Below are 13,823 nucleotides of genomic sequence, written 5' to 3'. Positions count from 1 at the left end.
GGTCTCAGGTTGCTTTGATCCATGGGAGAGTGTCATGGAAATGATACAAAACATGAACTGGTCATGACAGACATCAGGTGTCCCATGTAAGTGCTCTGACCAAGTTCGAAGAACCAGTATTCAGCAGCGAATCTAGTATAGCACTATACCCCCCACCCCCTATCCAATAGCGAACACGAAGAAAAGGTAGACTAATTAAAGGGTACCCAGGGACATTTAAGACATTATTGTTCTGTGCTCAACACACGAATGGAACGGGAATAATCTCTAGTGTGTAACGCACTGGAAAGTATTCTCTGCCACACTCCTCACCATGGACGTAGAAGTACATGTATAAAACGAAGATTTCATTTTCAAAGGGAAACTGCAGAAAACATATCATCAGGACGATCAGGCGTGGGTTTTAACAGTCGTCCTCAGGAAAGGGAGACCATATCACAGCACTTCATCTCACGTAGGACACACTGCAATGGCAATTATACTTGTGGGGAACCAGTTGATTCAACATGGTGTCTGCAGGGAAAATTAGGTACTCTATGTGACCACCCCAGGGAATGGACGCCGTCCTGTCTGACACAATGTTTACTTGATACTGGAGCACTGAAACGAAATGGAGGTAGTTCTCGCAGATGGATCAACGAAATATTAACGCGAACTGCACTATTTTAACTTACACTATCTACGGGGGCCTCATGTTGCCGTTTATACGCCAGTGTAGTCACTAGTTCACAGCTTAATAACATGTAACGCTTTTCACACAATTCACACCTCATGCTTTCCCACCCTAGCAAACTTGTTGTCCATTAACCATTGCTAGTATTTCTTATAAATGCCAACAAGGCCTGTGGAGTTAGATTCTCTATAAAACTATAAGCCTTCTTTGATTCCACATTGTAACATTTACACATTTCCAGTTACCAATTGAAATTCAATAATGGTCAAACTAAATGTTTTAAGAGCTATACAGACTCATTTCTTATGAATTCCGTTGTCCAACTGGTAAGCAAATATTTTTCGAGTATTCAATGTTTCCATAGGTATATACGAATTATTTGTAGTTTCACACATAGGACGGTCTTTACGAACATTTTCTGTTGATTGATTCAGCTTGCGTTCAGTTTTACGTCGATATCGGTAACAAGCAAAAAGGTTTCATTTGTTTCCTCATTACGTACATTGTGACAGATATTGTTGGAGCTTGAACTTCAGTAAAAACAGTTATCAGAAATTGAATGAAATAAAGCCGCAAAACATTATAGTTTTCGATTCTGCTTTTAACAGTGGATTGAAGCTTTTTTTCTTTTCATTTTTCCATGAACACTGCAGTGACCGTAAAATTGTTGTACTTTCGAGATGTGGTCCCACGATCTCTCCTGAACATATACCAAAAGAAACTGGGGAGTATGTCTCCCTTGCGTTAGCCACGCAGAAAATCTACGGCTCTTTCGTACTTTTTCTTAAGCCTGTATTAAGAAATTACAGGAGATAAACGGATAGTAAATCAACAGTTCATTTCGTAATTCTGAATATTTCGAAGAACCTCTGGTAAAACGAAATGTCAGGAAAATCGTCAAACCAAGGTCAGCCGAAAAACCTGAGACAGAAGCCAACAGACAATCTGACTCCCATAAAACATTTAAAACAAAGTCAATGATAAGATAGTATAGACAATATATAACATCTGGATAAATAGTTGAGAGGATTAGTTAAGGCTTGGAAAACGACTAGGAATAAGCTGAGACCTATATCTTAAAATTAAGTACGAGGTATGTAGCAATGTTCGTTGATCTCAAAGGCTTCTAAGACAGACGGTTGTCGCCATTTGCTTGACAGCTGCAGGTCGCTACACTGAGTTTACTAACTGTGATCTCCACTTGGTACAATCTCAGTAAATAAATAGTGTGACATCTGCCACGTCCAGGTCTACTCATGTTCAGACCACACTGCTGCTATGTCTTTCGATGACGGCTATAGAACTTATCACAGCCGAGACGCGTAATTATAAATCCACTCCACAACTGAATCTAGCACTTGATCCTAAAAATATACTTTACTGTCATGTTTCTGACGATAGTCATTAGCTCACATTACTTTCACACTCAGTTATGGAGAACCATAGCAAGCCTGCTCTTCTTCAACACGGAGAAACTCGGTTGTCTCCCGCAACATCCTGTTATGCTTATGTTCAGCACTTACGGCTGTCAACATAACGCTGGCACAGATATGATTCTGTACTTATCTCACCCATAAGAAATACTGTCTACCGTCACCCAGCAGCCCTGATGAACCATGACATCGCCGTTAGTTACAAATCTCAGTATTTTTGTTGTGCGAATGGGAAAAACTGATGTGTCTCCCTCTTTCAGTCAACACTGCCGCCGTCCGTAATTTTTTGCCAGTCGGCGCCTTTGTTGAACGTCTGACTGAAAGGCGCCGCCCAGCATATGGCGGTTTCTGGTGGGGATCGGAATTTCCGGAAAGCGTGTGAGCCACGAGTGTGTACTATTTCTGTCCGTCTTGCCGCGCTGGTGACACGGCGCCTGACGCACCCGCCTACGCACCATCTCCAAGGCCTGACCTGCGCGGACCTCTGGGCTGCTACTGAAGAGCCTTTTCAATAAGAAAACTTAAAAAAAAACATTGAACTACTCTTACCTGCATATCTGGACGGCTTGCATTGCGTTTTAGACCATTTCCTACTGTGCATCAATGTCTTCATCAGCGATGCACAATTCACACGGTTCGTACTTAATTACCAAGTTGGAAAATATAGGGCGAGTAAGGTAAGACCTTTTTTCCTTTGGAGTCATCAGTCTTCTGACTAGTCCGATGCGCTCCATCACGAATTCTCCTGCGCAAACTTCTTCATCTCATAGTAGCGCTTTACTCTAGGACCTCAATTATTTACTAGATATGTTCGAATTCTGGATTCCCCTAACGTTTCTGCTCTCTGCAGCTCCCTGTTGTACCATCGAAGTTATTCCCTGGTGTCTTAACACATGCCCTGTCACTATGTCGCGTTTCTTTCCCAGAGTTTTCCATATGTTCCTTTCTCCTCCGATTCTGTAGATAACCTCCTCATTCATTACTGTATCAGTACACACGATTTTCCATATTCTTCTCTAGCACCATATCTCAAACGCATCGAATCTCTTCTGTTCCGATTTTTCCAATGTGCATGTTTCACCACCACAGAGCGCTGTGCTCCAAACGTACATATTCAGAAATGACGTTCTCAGAATAAGGTCTACAGGTATGTTGATACCAGTAGATGGTTCAAATGGCTTTATGTACTATGGGACTTAACACCTGAAGTCATTAGTCCCCTAAACTGAGAACTACTTAAATCTTACTAACCTAAGGACATCACACACATCCATGCCCGAGCCAGGATTCCATTCGTAGCAGCAGCGCGGTTCCGGAGTGAAGCGCCTAGAACCGCTCGCCCACAGCTGCCAGCGATACCAGTAGATTTACGAGTATTTGGGCCAGACATGCTCTCTTTGCTTGTACTAGTCCACTCTTATGTCTTCCTTCCTTCGTCCCTCATGGATTATTTTGCTCCCAAGGCAACAGAATACCTTAATTTCGCCTACTTCGTGAAAACCAATTTTGATGTTAAGTTTATCGCTATGCTCATTTACGCTATTTCTCGTTACTTACGTCTTTTTCTGGTTTACTCCCAATCTATATTCTGTACTTTTTAGGCAGTTCATTCCATTCAGCAGATCCCGTAATACCAAGGATACCAATGTCACCAGTTAACCTTGCCAATGACACCCTGCCATCCTGAATTTTAATCCAACTCCTGACCCTTTCTTTTATTTCTGTTATTGCTTCTGCGCTGACCACATTGAACAGTAGGGGCGGAAGGCTACATCCCTGTTTTACACCCATTTTACTGTGAGTACTTCTTAGTCTTCTAGTCTTATTGTTCCCTCTTAATTCTTGTACATGTTGTACATCACTAGTCTTTTCCGGGTGCTTACTCCTATGTTAGATAAATTTATGAGGTCTTGCACCATTTTACATTGCTGAACGTTATTTTTCGGTAGATGTATTCAAGAAACATGTCTTGCTTCTTCTTCAGTCTTCCATGAGTTGTTAAGCAGACTGTGAGACAGTTTTCGCACTTATCTACCCTTGCTGCTTTCGGAATCGCGTGGATAGTGTTTTTCCAAGGTCTGGTGGTACGTCGCTAGTCACGTAGATCATACACACCTACTTCAATGGGTACCTGGTTGCCATTTTCCTCAGTTATTTTAGAAGATAAAAAGTTACATGTCCTTTATATTGCGAATGGTTCAAGATATCGAAACGAGGTTTCTCATCTGAGGTACTGGAGCAAGATCTATTTCTTTAACGGAAACCTACACTATTTAAAGTACTCAGAGGCTCTAGAAATGACAAGTACAGTCTTATAACACTTAGTTTTAACGTAAAATGTTGAAAAGCATCTGGCTGATGACAGAGTTTCGTTTCACTCTGTTTATCATTAATTATTCATCGATCAATGCTGCAGTCTTTTCCCTTTTTCTTCTCGATTAGTTCAAATTTTAGTACTAAAATTATTGATACAATTGACTGTGGAGATTCAGCCAAGGCTCCATAAAGTAAACTTAGATTAACTGTATTTAGTGTGCATGCTGTACTGGACTGGAGGATACTGGTGAGTCATGGAGGGCCATTAGGCTAGGAACCAATTACTAGTCAGGTGCTCTCAGAGCACTGCTTAACCTGAGATCTAAGGACTCTCGCCGTGATGCAGAGCAATGCCTGAAGCGGCCGGTCACAACAGCAAGAGGTCATCGGCCCACTGGTGTGCGTTGGCACCGAGGTGGCGCGACGCGGCCGAACTCCAGCGTCAGCTAGCGAGCACGCGTCACCAAATATTCCTTACCCACCCGCACCAGTGGGAAGCTGTGACTGTGCATGGCCTGTGCGTTTCTTTATGTGGCGCCCTATTCAGCTGAAACAGTATCACGCGGTGCTCGCTGGTTGCAGACCATATAGGATGGTCAGAGAAACAGATAGGATCTTGTTTGTGTCGTGGAATGCAGACTTGAGGAATGTCGGTCGTGCTTTGTAAGCGGCTGGTGGGTAGGCCACACAGTTAGTTGATCTGTGCACTGCGGAAAACAGGGGGAAGGGCAATGGTTGGTTAGTGCGGAAAAGAGGAGCTTCAATGGGAGTCGGATGCTATTTTCTGCGAAAAGACACCGCAGCTGCTACTTGGATTGGCTAGAGTAGAAAAGTTTCTCTAGACTGGGAGATCGTCATTAACTTGTTAATGCTTTTTCATAGGAGAATAGGTGAGATCACAGCCTCTCTTCCGGAGGCTGCGATCTCCCATCTACATCTACATGATTACTCTGCAAATCACATTTAAGTGCCTGGCAGAGGGTTCATCAAACCACCTTCACATTTCTCTATTACTCTTACCTCGAATAGTACTCGGAAAGAACAGACACCTGTATCTTTCCGTAAGAGCTCTAATTTCATTTATTTTATCGCGGTGACCGTTTCTCCCTGCGCAGGTCGGTGTCATCAAAACATTTTCGCATTCGTAGGAGGAAGTTAGTGATGGGAATTTCGTGGTAAGATTCCGTTGCATAGAAAAACGACTTTCCTTTATTGATGTCCAGCCAAAATCCTGTATCATTTCTGTGACGCTCTCTCCCATATTTCGCGATAATACGAAACGTGCTGCCCTCCTTTGAACTTTTTCGATGTACTCCGTCAGTTCTATCTGGTAAGGATCCCACACCGGGCAGAAGTATTCTAAAAGAGGACTTACAAGCATAGTGTACTCAGTCTCCTTAGTAGATATGTTACATTTTCTATGTGTTCTGCCAATATAACGCTGTCTTTGGTAAGCCTTCCACACAATATTTTATGTGTGTTCTAAATTAAGTTGTTCGTAACTGCAATACCTAAGTATTTAGTTCAATTTACGGCCTTTACATTAGACTGATTTACAGTGTAGCCGAAGATTAACGGATTCCTTTTAGCACTCATGTGGATGACTTCACACTTTTCGCTTTTAGGGTCAACTGCCAATTTTCGCACCGTTCAGATATCGTTTCTAAATCGTTTTGCAATTTGTTTTGATCTTCTGATGACTTTATTAGTCGACAAAAGACACCGTCATCGGCAGACAACTTAAGACGGTTGCTCAGATTATCTCCTAAATCGTTTATATAGATAAGGAAAAGCAAAGGCCTAGAACACTACTTTGGGGAAGGCCACAAATCACTTTTTTTGTTTTACTCGATGACTTTCCATCAATTACTACGAACTGTGACCTCTCTGACAGGAAATCACAAATCCAGTCATATAACTGAGACGATATTCCATAAGCACGCAATTTCACTACAAGTCGCTTGCGTGGTACAGTATCAAAAGCCTTCCGGAAAACCAGAAATAAGTAATCGATCTTAAATCCCTTGTCAATACCACTCTAAACTTCATGTGAATAAAGAGCGAGTTGTGTTTCACAACAACGATGTTTTCTGAACCCATGTTGACTGTATGTCAATAGACAGTTTGCATCGAGGTATTTCATAATGTTCGAACACAATATCTCTTCCAAAATCCTGCTGCATATCAACGTTAACGATATGAGCCTGTAATTAAGTGGATTACTCCTACTACCTTTCTTGAATATTGGTGTGACCTGTGCAACTTTCCAGTCTTTGGTTACGGATCTTTCGTCGAGCGAACCGTTGTATATGATTGTAAAGTATGGGGCTAATGCATCAGCATACTCCGAAAGGAACCTAATTGGTATAGAGTCTGGACCAGAAAACTTGCTTTCATTAAGTGATTTAAGCTACCTCACTACTCCGAGGATATTTACTTCTACGTTACTAATTTTGGCAGCTGTTCTGGATTCGAATTTAACTTCGTCTTCTTTTGTGAAGGCATTTCGTTCACCAATTAACACGCATTAATGAGTAATCAGGTAGCCAATGAAGCCCATGTTATAGCGGAGAAGAAACATGGTAAGAACTTCTGCTTTGTGAAGGATAAATGAGGTCAGTTAGGAAGAAGTAGGCAAGCTTCTATAATTTAAAGGGATTTTATTTCAGAATTACACTAAGTGATCAGTGACACAACTAATCATTCAGGCAGTTCGGGATTCAGGATGTGAGACGTCTAGCTGATAATGGAAGCACAAAACGCAAGGATAGACTGTCGGCATTGGAGAAGAGAGAAGGACACCAGTTCTTGAGTGCAAGACGTGTCAACACGAAATTTGGTGCAGCAGTTCTGTTCTGTTCTACATCTCGCATCACGATTGTCGGCTATCACAGAAGATGAACTTGACTTCTTCAGCAGTTGTAGTACATGCCGATACATCGTGGAAGAGTATCCAAGATGAAAATAGGTGATTTCGGGAAGATTGTACGAACTAACGTGAGTTTCTAGTATTGTATACAAAATTGTCTGTTTCTATTCATATGACGTGTGGCTTTGAGAGTATTTTTGTAAAGTGAATAATTTTAACGATTTAAACTCAGGGTATTCCGTGTTCTATGTACATGTGCATAATTATCCTAATCTACATCTAAATATCATTGGAATGAGATACCTTTTTATAAGAAATTTTATGCCTAGACTATTATTCTAAATTTTTCTTTACTTTCTCGTTATCTCTATAGTACACCGAAGATGAGGCACCTCATAATTTCGGTATAAACATTAGTGGAATATGAAATTTATTGATGAGTCATAGGTGAGATGCGGTTTACGGCTAAGAAAGTACATTATTTAATACAAACGTTAAGTGTGCAAAGAGAGAGAACATTACGCAACGTGAGATGGAACTTACTGCCAGGGCAGCACCTTATTTGACATAAACATCTCACTCTCTCTCTCTCTCTCTCTCTCTCTCTCTCTCTCTCTCTCTCCCCCACCATCTCTCTCTCTCTCTCTCTCTCTCTCTCTCTCTCTCTCTCTCTCTGTCTGTCTGTGTGTGTGTGTCTGTATGTGTGTGTTTGTGTGTGTGTGTGTGTGGTCTGGGGGGGGGGGGGGGTGATTTTTTTATATTTAGTGACCACTGTCATCCTTAATATCTTTTTTTAAATTTTCGTTCCAATTTATCAAATTTGCCAAATTCATCTATTTAAAGACATCAACAGAAAGGAAGTATGGCTTGTGATGTCATAATTGTGATATCGAAAAAGGGGAGTTCCTTGGTGACGTAAATGAAAGGCCAATGTCTTCAACTCCAGGTCAGTGACCTAGGTCACAGGATGTCACAAATATAAACTAAGTGGGCCAGAGATGTGATAGCATTCCTACGCTATAGGAACATCTATACAACTAGAGCATCGTGCTACTATCAGCAGTCTCTGATTTCAACTCCTGACGACGATGGTAGAGGCAGCTATCGAAAGCGCGAGTGTTTTATTCGAAATGACGAAGCTTCTAAACCGAGAGGAGAGCATTTTATTGAGGAATAGCAGAAGTTGGGAAAATGAGTATTAATAAAGAGAGATGCCAAAATATATAGAAAATTACGAGGAGAGATGCCAAAATATACAGAAAATTATGAGGAAGCAATGTTTAAACTGCTCAGTGAATTGGAGCAGACTAACGTAAGAAATTCCCTCATTTCTGGAAAACTTAGTCAACAAGAAAAGATGTAGGAAATAACAATATTAGAGAATTGGAAAAAACATAAGGAAATTATTTTAAGAATGTAATACTACATTTAGAAGTCTTCCCATGAAGAAGAATCGTGAAATCAGGAACAAAATGGACGGAAGCAAATATGTTTAGTGTGTAGTGTTCTGTTGACAATAATATTATTAGAGACAGAGCACCAGGTCGGATTAGGAAAGGATGGGGAAGGTAAATGGGCCTTGCTCTTTTTCAGGGAACCATCCTGACATTTTGCTTACAGAATTAGGGGAATAACGGAAAATCGAAATTTGCCTCGCGAGGGGGAGAATTTGATACGCCGTTCTCCACAGTGCGGCTCCAGCTCTGACAGAAGTAATGAAAAAAACAACATGATGAAAAGGTAAAGGAGTAACGGAAGAAACACGATACAAAAAAAAGAAATTTGAGGAACCAGTTGGCCGAAAAGCAGAAAATAATGACATTTTGTTATGGGACAGTTTTTCCAAAACTAATTAATAGCCATTTATCCTGCATTAAAACCCAACTGCATATGTAATGAAACAAAACATCAAGATTGCTCATTTATATATTACGTCTCAGTTGCATTTGTCCTTGGCGAACGATACATGCAAAGTTTCTCTGCAAGTTGGGTCGGTTTATACGTTGTGGAAAAGTGAGGGGCGCAGGAGTTCAATGGCCAGCACGTCATGAAAATGATCCTAGCTGATAGGCCCATCAAGATGCAGATATTCAGAACGGACGGACGTTCGCATGCCACCTTAGGTTATGAGAATTCAGGGAAATATTGCATTCGTAACAGATATGATTGGCAAGATGTGGGAAACACGAGACATTCAGACTATGAAGAATCTGCCGGTTCAGAGGAGATCCGCAGGTGTTATTTATTTCTATGAGGCCGTACTGGGTCAGTTCACCTACATTATTTTCAAAGTGCCGAGGAAGTCTCGCAAGTGTGTATGTAAAGTCCTTTTCCATTTCCTAAAATGTGAAATCACTCTCATGGGCGAGAAGGTTAGCTTTCTGACCCCCTCTGAGAGGCAAGCGAGCAGTACTGGTTAATCATGGCACATTCGTTAGGAGAAGGGAACTTGCTGATATTGTTATAAATTTTTCATTGGTCAGAACTCACAAGGCCTACAGTGAATGGCTGAAGAAAATCCGGCGCTGGTAGATCCAGGTAAAACATAAACTAGGATTACAGACAAGCGCACCGTCTTGGGGCATCAGAGGGAGATACGCTTTCACATTAGAGTTGCAGAGACGTACGACAGCGCCCTAGAGCTAATCGTAGATGCCAGGTCTGAACTTATAACTTTCATCTGTCATTGCTACCATCTTCTGCACCTGAGTCGTTGAGCGATGGTGAGAGTTAAGCTGCATTTGCATGAGTCTTAACGAGAGGACCGCAAAGTTTTCCTTGCAAGTTAGAGTCATAGTTTTCTGACTTCATTCACAGAGACTGCCTGTCAAACTCAACATTCAGTTAGGCAATGATAATAGTGCTGACATGTACCTTCATATTTGTTTCCGTTAGTGTGATGACTATTTCCGCAATCATTGAGAGTTTACGTCGATCAGGTTAATTGTATCATTTCATTTCCAATTCCCCCCATATGTACCGTCTTCTTTTTTAATTCATTTTTATCTTTGTGCATTTAATTATTAATTGTTGTATCTGTTTAATGACTGAACTCAAGTTAATTATTGTATTGCATCCAATGAAATTACTCAAAATTAAACCTCTTGTAATATCGTGTAATATATGTCTGTATCAACAATTCATATTTCTCTGCTAGTCTCTGACCGTAGTTGTTAATCAGCTTCATTCCTGACACTGTGAGACAATGGCTGAGCGTTTAGCATACATCTCACATGTTAACCACATCCGACCCAAGTAACCAACACACTGAACAGACCGTTGCTCATATGAACACGTGAAATATTGGGAAAAAAGTCCATACATGTAGAACATAATCGTTAACAAAACTTAGGTGCCGCTGTTTTACATACCATTCTCTCTACGTTTTCGATCATGATGATGATTTTTGGGTGAGGGCGCTAAACAGAAATGTCGTCAGCACACTTCTTGCACACTTCTTGCCTTATTTTCAGTGCCTTCAAGGGGTTGCATACTATTTATTGGATTTGCATAAGGTGGAGGTCTTCTGGATGACATTCCTGTCGCCATCCCATCATCCCCTCAGCCCCCACCACCCATTACCCTCCACACCATTGACGCAGCATACATAGCCCATTTACGCCAAGTGTTATCTCACGTGAAAGTGTGAAACATTTTCTAAACGTTTCCGAATCGTAGGTGCCACAGGTACCGTGGGACTTCCGACCAAGATACCTTGCACGACGGATTTTCTAACCAGAGCCCCCGACACTGCTGATTTACGCCATGTGTTTACCAGCAGCATACCTGTTATCGTTGATCAGGAACTGCCCTCACCGGCCGCTATGGACGAGCAGCTCTAGGCGCTTCAATGTGGAACAGCGCTGCTGCTACGGTCGCAGGTTCGAATCCTGCAACGGGCATAGATGGTGATGTCCTTAGATTAGTTAGGTTTAAGTAGTTCTAAGTGCTAGGGGACTGATGACTTCACATGTTAAGTCCCATAGTACTCAGAGCCATTTGAACCATTTGACTGATGACCTCAGATGTTAAGTCCATAGTGCCTACATCCATTATAATTTTTTTTAACTTCCCACGCAAGCGACCTTCGTTTCCGTATTGTAGTCCTAAGCTGCTTGTGTTCTACACATTTTGAAAACTGGAAATGATTATGACAGTGAAAGAGGATCCGTGCCTTCTCTAGGGTGGTCATGGCTTCCGCGCGTACAGGAAATGTGACGAGTATACGAACAGGTTGTGCTTGATTTCCCAAGGGAGTGTGTGTCGAAGCCATTTAAAACTGTGAATAGTAGAATCATGGCTGAACACCAAATGAATGGGTAACTGCTGGGAAAGAGGCCTGTAAAAACTGATAGTGCCGGTTCAACTAATTTTTAAATATGAATTCCAGGATTTGGAAGATAAAGGTTAAGATTTCGTTGAGAATATACCAAATTATGAGAACTTCAAGACTACATTGTCTAAAGCAAGAGATTAACTGCAGCTAATGTTTTCTTTGAAAATTGGTGGTGGTCTGTTACTGATAAAAGAATCCCAGTGTTCGCTTGTAAAGAAGTGGAGGAAATTCGTGTGTGAAAGTGGAACTGTTCTTATTGACGGGACATTTCACAGTTGATGGTGTAAGTAGGCTTTTTTTTTTTTTTTTGTAACGCCACGTAGCGCTCTGTATGAAGATCACTGGCTGTGCTGTGTGCAGTCTGTGGCTGGTTTGCATTGTTGTCTGCCATTGCAGTGTTGGGCACTTGGCTGTTAGCGGCGCGTAGCCTTGCGCAGTTGGAGGTGAGCCGCCAGCAGTGGTGGATATGGGGAGAGAGATGGCGGAATTTTTAAATTTGTAAGACTGGATGTCATGAAGCCGGCCGCGGTGGGCGTGCGGTTCTGGCGCTGCTGTCAGGAACCGCGAGGCTGCTACGGTCGCAGGTTCGAATCCTGCCTCGGGCATGGGTGTGTGTGATGTCCTTAAGTTAGTTAGGTTTAAGTAGTTCTACGTTCTAGGGGACTTATGGCCTAAGATGTTGAGTCCCATAGTGCTCAGAGCCATTTGAAACATTTGATGTCATGAACTGCTATATATATTATGACTATTAAGGTAAATACATTGTTTGTTCTCTATTAAAATCTTTCATTTGCTAACTATGCCTATCAGCAGTTAGTGCCTTCAGTAGTTTGAATCTTTTATTTAGCTGGCAGTAGTGGCGCTCCCTGTATTGCAGTAGTTCGAGTAACGAAGATTTTTGTGAGGTAAGTGATTTGTGAAACGTGTAGGTTAATTTAGTCAGGGCCATTCTCTTGTAGGGATTTTTGAAAGTCAGATTGCGTTGCGCTAAAAATATTGTGTGTCAGTTTAAGCACAGTCTTGTATAGTTGTTCAAAGGGGACGTTTCAATGGAAACAGCTCAAACAGCTATACACAAAATAGGTTGACATCAGAGGCACAGAAGAAGAGACGAAGATATTATCTGTTTTATTCGCTTTGCTACCAAACAAAAATCTAAATGCAAAAATTAAAGACCTTTTTATGGATAGAAAAATAAGATGCCTTAGTGGTGAAACACTCGTGATTACTGTGAAGTTGGTTATTATTGACATATCTGCAATTACCAATGAAAAAATAGTTTGTACTGTTAGACTTACATGTTCTGTTTAGATACAGTATGAAGCAAACACTACTTCCGTTTCACACTTTTAATTACGGTTGTTCTCATCACAGGTCATAATTTTTAGTATTACATCACACGGAGTCCAATTGCTTTCCCGTATGTGTGCTGGAGTCCACATTTCCCACCAAACAGTAGTGACAAAGCGTAGATGGTATTAACAGAGGAAATGTGGGGTGGATAAAGTCATGAAATTCGCAGAATATACAGTCGATTAATGGAGGGAAAAGCCTAATGCCGGCCGGTGTGGCCAATTGGTTCTAGGCGCTTGAGTCCGGAACCGCGCTGCTGCTACGGTCGCAGGTTCGAAACCTGCCTCGGGCATGGATGTGTGTGACGTCCTTATGTTAGTTAGGTTTAAGTAGTTCTAAGTTCTAGGGGACTGACGACCTCAGATGTTAAGTCCCACAGTGCTCAGAGGCATTTAAACCATTTTTCAAAATCCTAGTATACTAATTGAAATGTGGTATGTTTTTAACCAGCGGAATAGGACCACGAATGCTGCCGAAGGTTGGCAAAGGGAAACTAATACCCTGAATAAATCAACAACACTCGAATGTATACTTTCCGATAGATAAGCAGAAGGAGAGAGCAGTGAATGCTATATTTCGAACTAAAAGGATTCCACTGGCCTGACTCCTCAAAATAGAAGAAAAAGATACATAGATCTTGAGAAAAGGTTAAAAGACATTATAAGGATTTATCGCCTAGGCTGGGGGGTTTAAGGAGATGTTTAGAATCTCTGGCATTCTTACAAAAAATTGAGTGGTTAATTAACATTCATGAAATAAGCCAAGACGTTTAGTCGTTTGTTGGAGTATGTTAAAAAAGTAAAACGCAAAAAATTACAAAAGTTAAAAAATCCTTTAAGCCTG

This window comes from Schistocerca gregaria, chromosome 1 (genome assembly GCF_023897955.1).
Source record: "Schistocerca gregaria isolate iqSchGreg1 chromosome 1, iqSchGreg1.2, whole genome shotgun sequence".
NCBI classification, from domain to species: domain Eukaryota; kingdom Metazoa; phylum Arthropoda; class Insecta; order Orthoptera; family Acrididae; genus Schistocerca; species Schistocerca gregaria.
The sequence above is the reverse complement of the archived record's forward strand: the minus strand, read 5'-3'. Positions refer to the sequence as shown.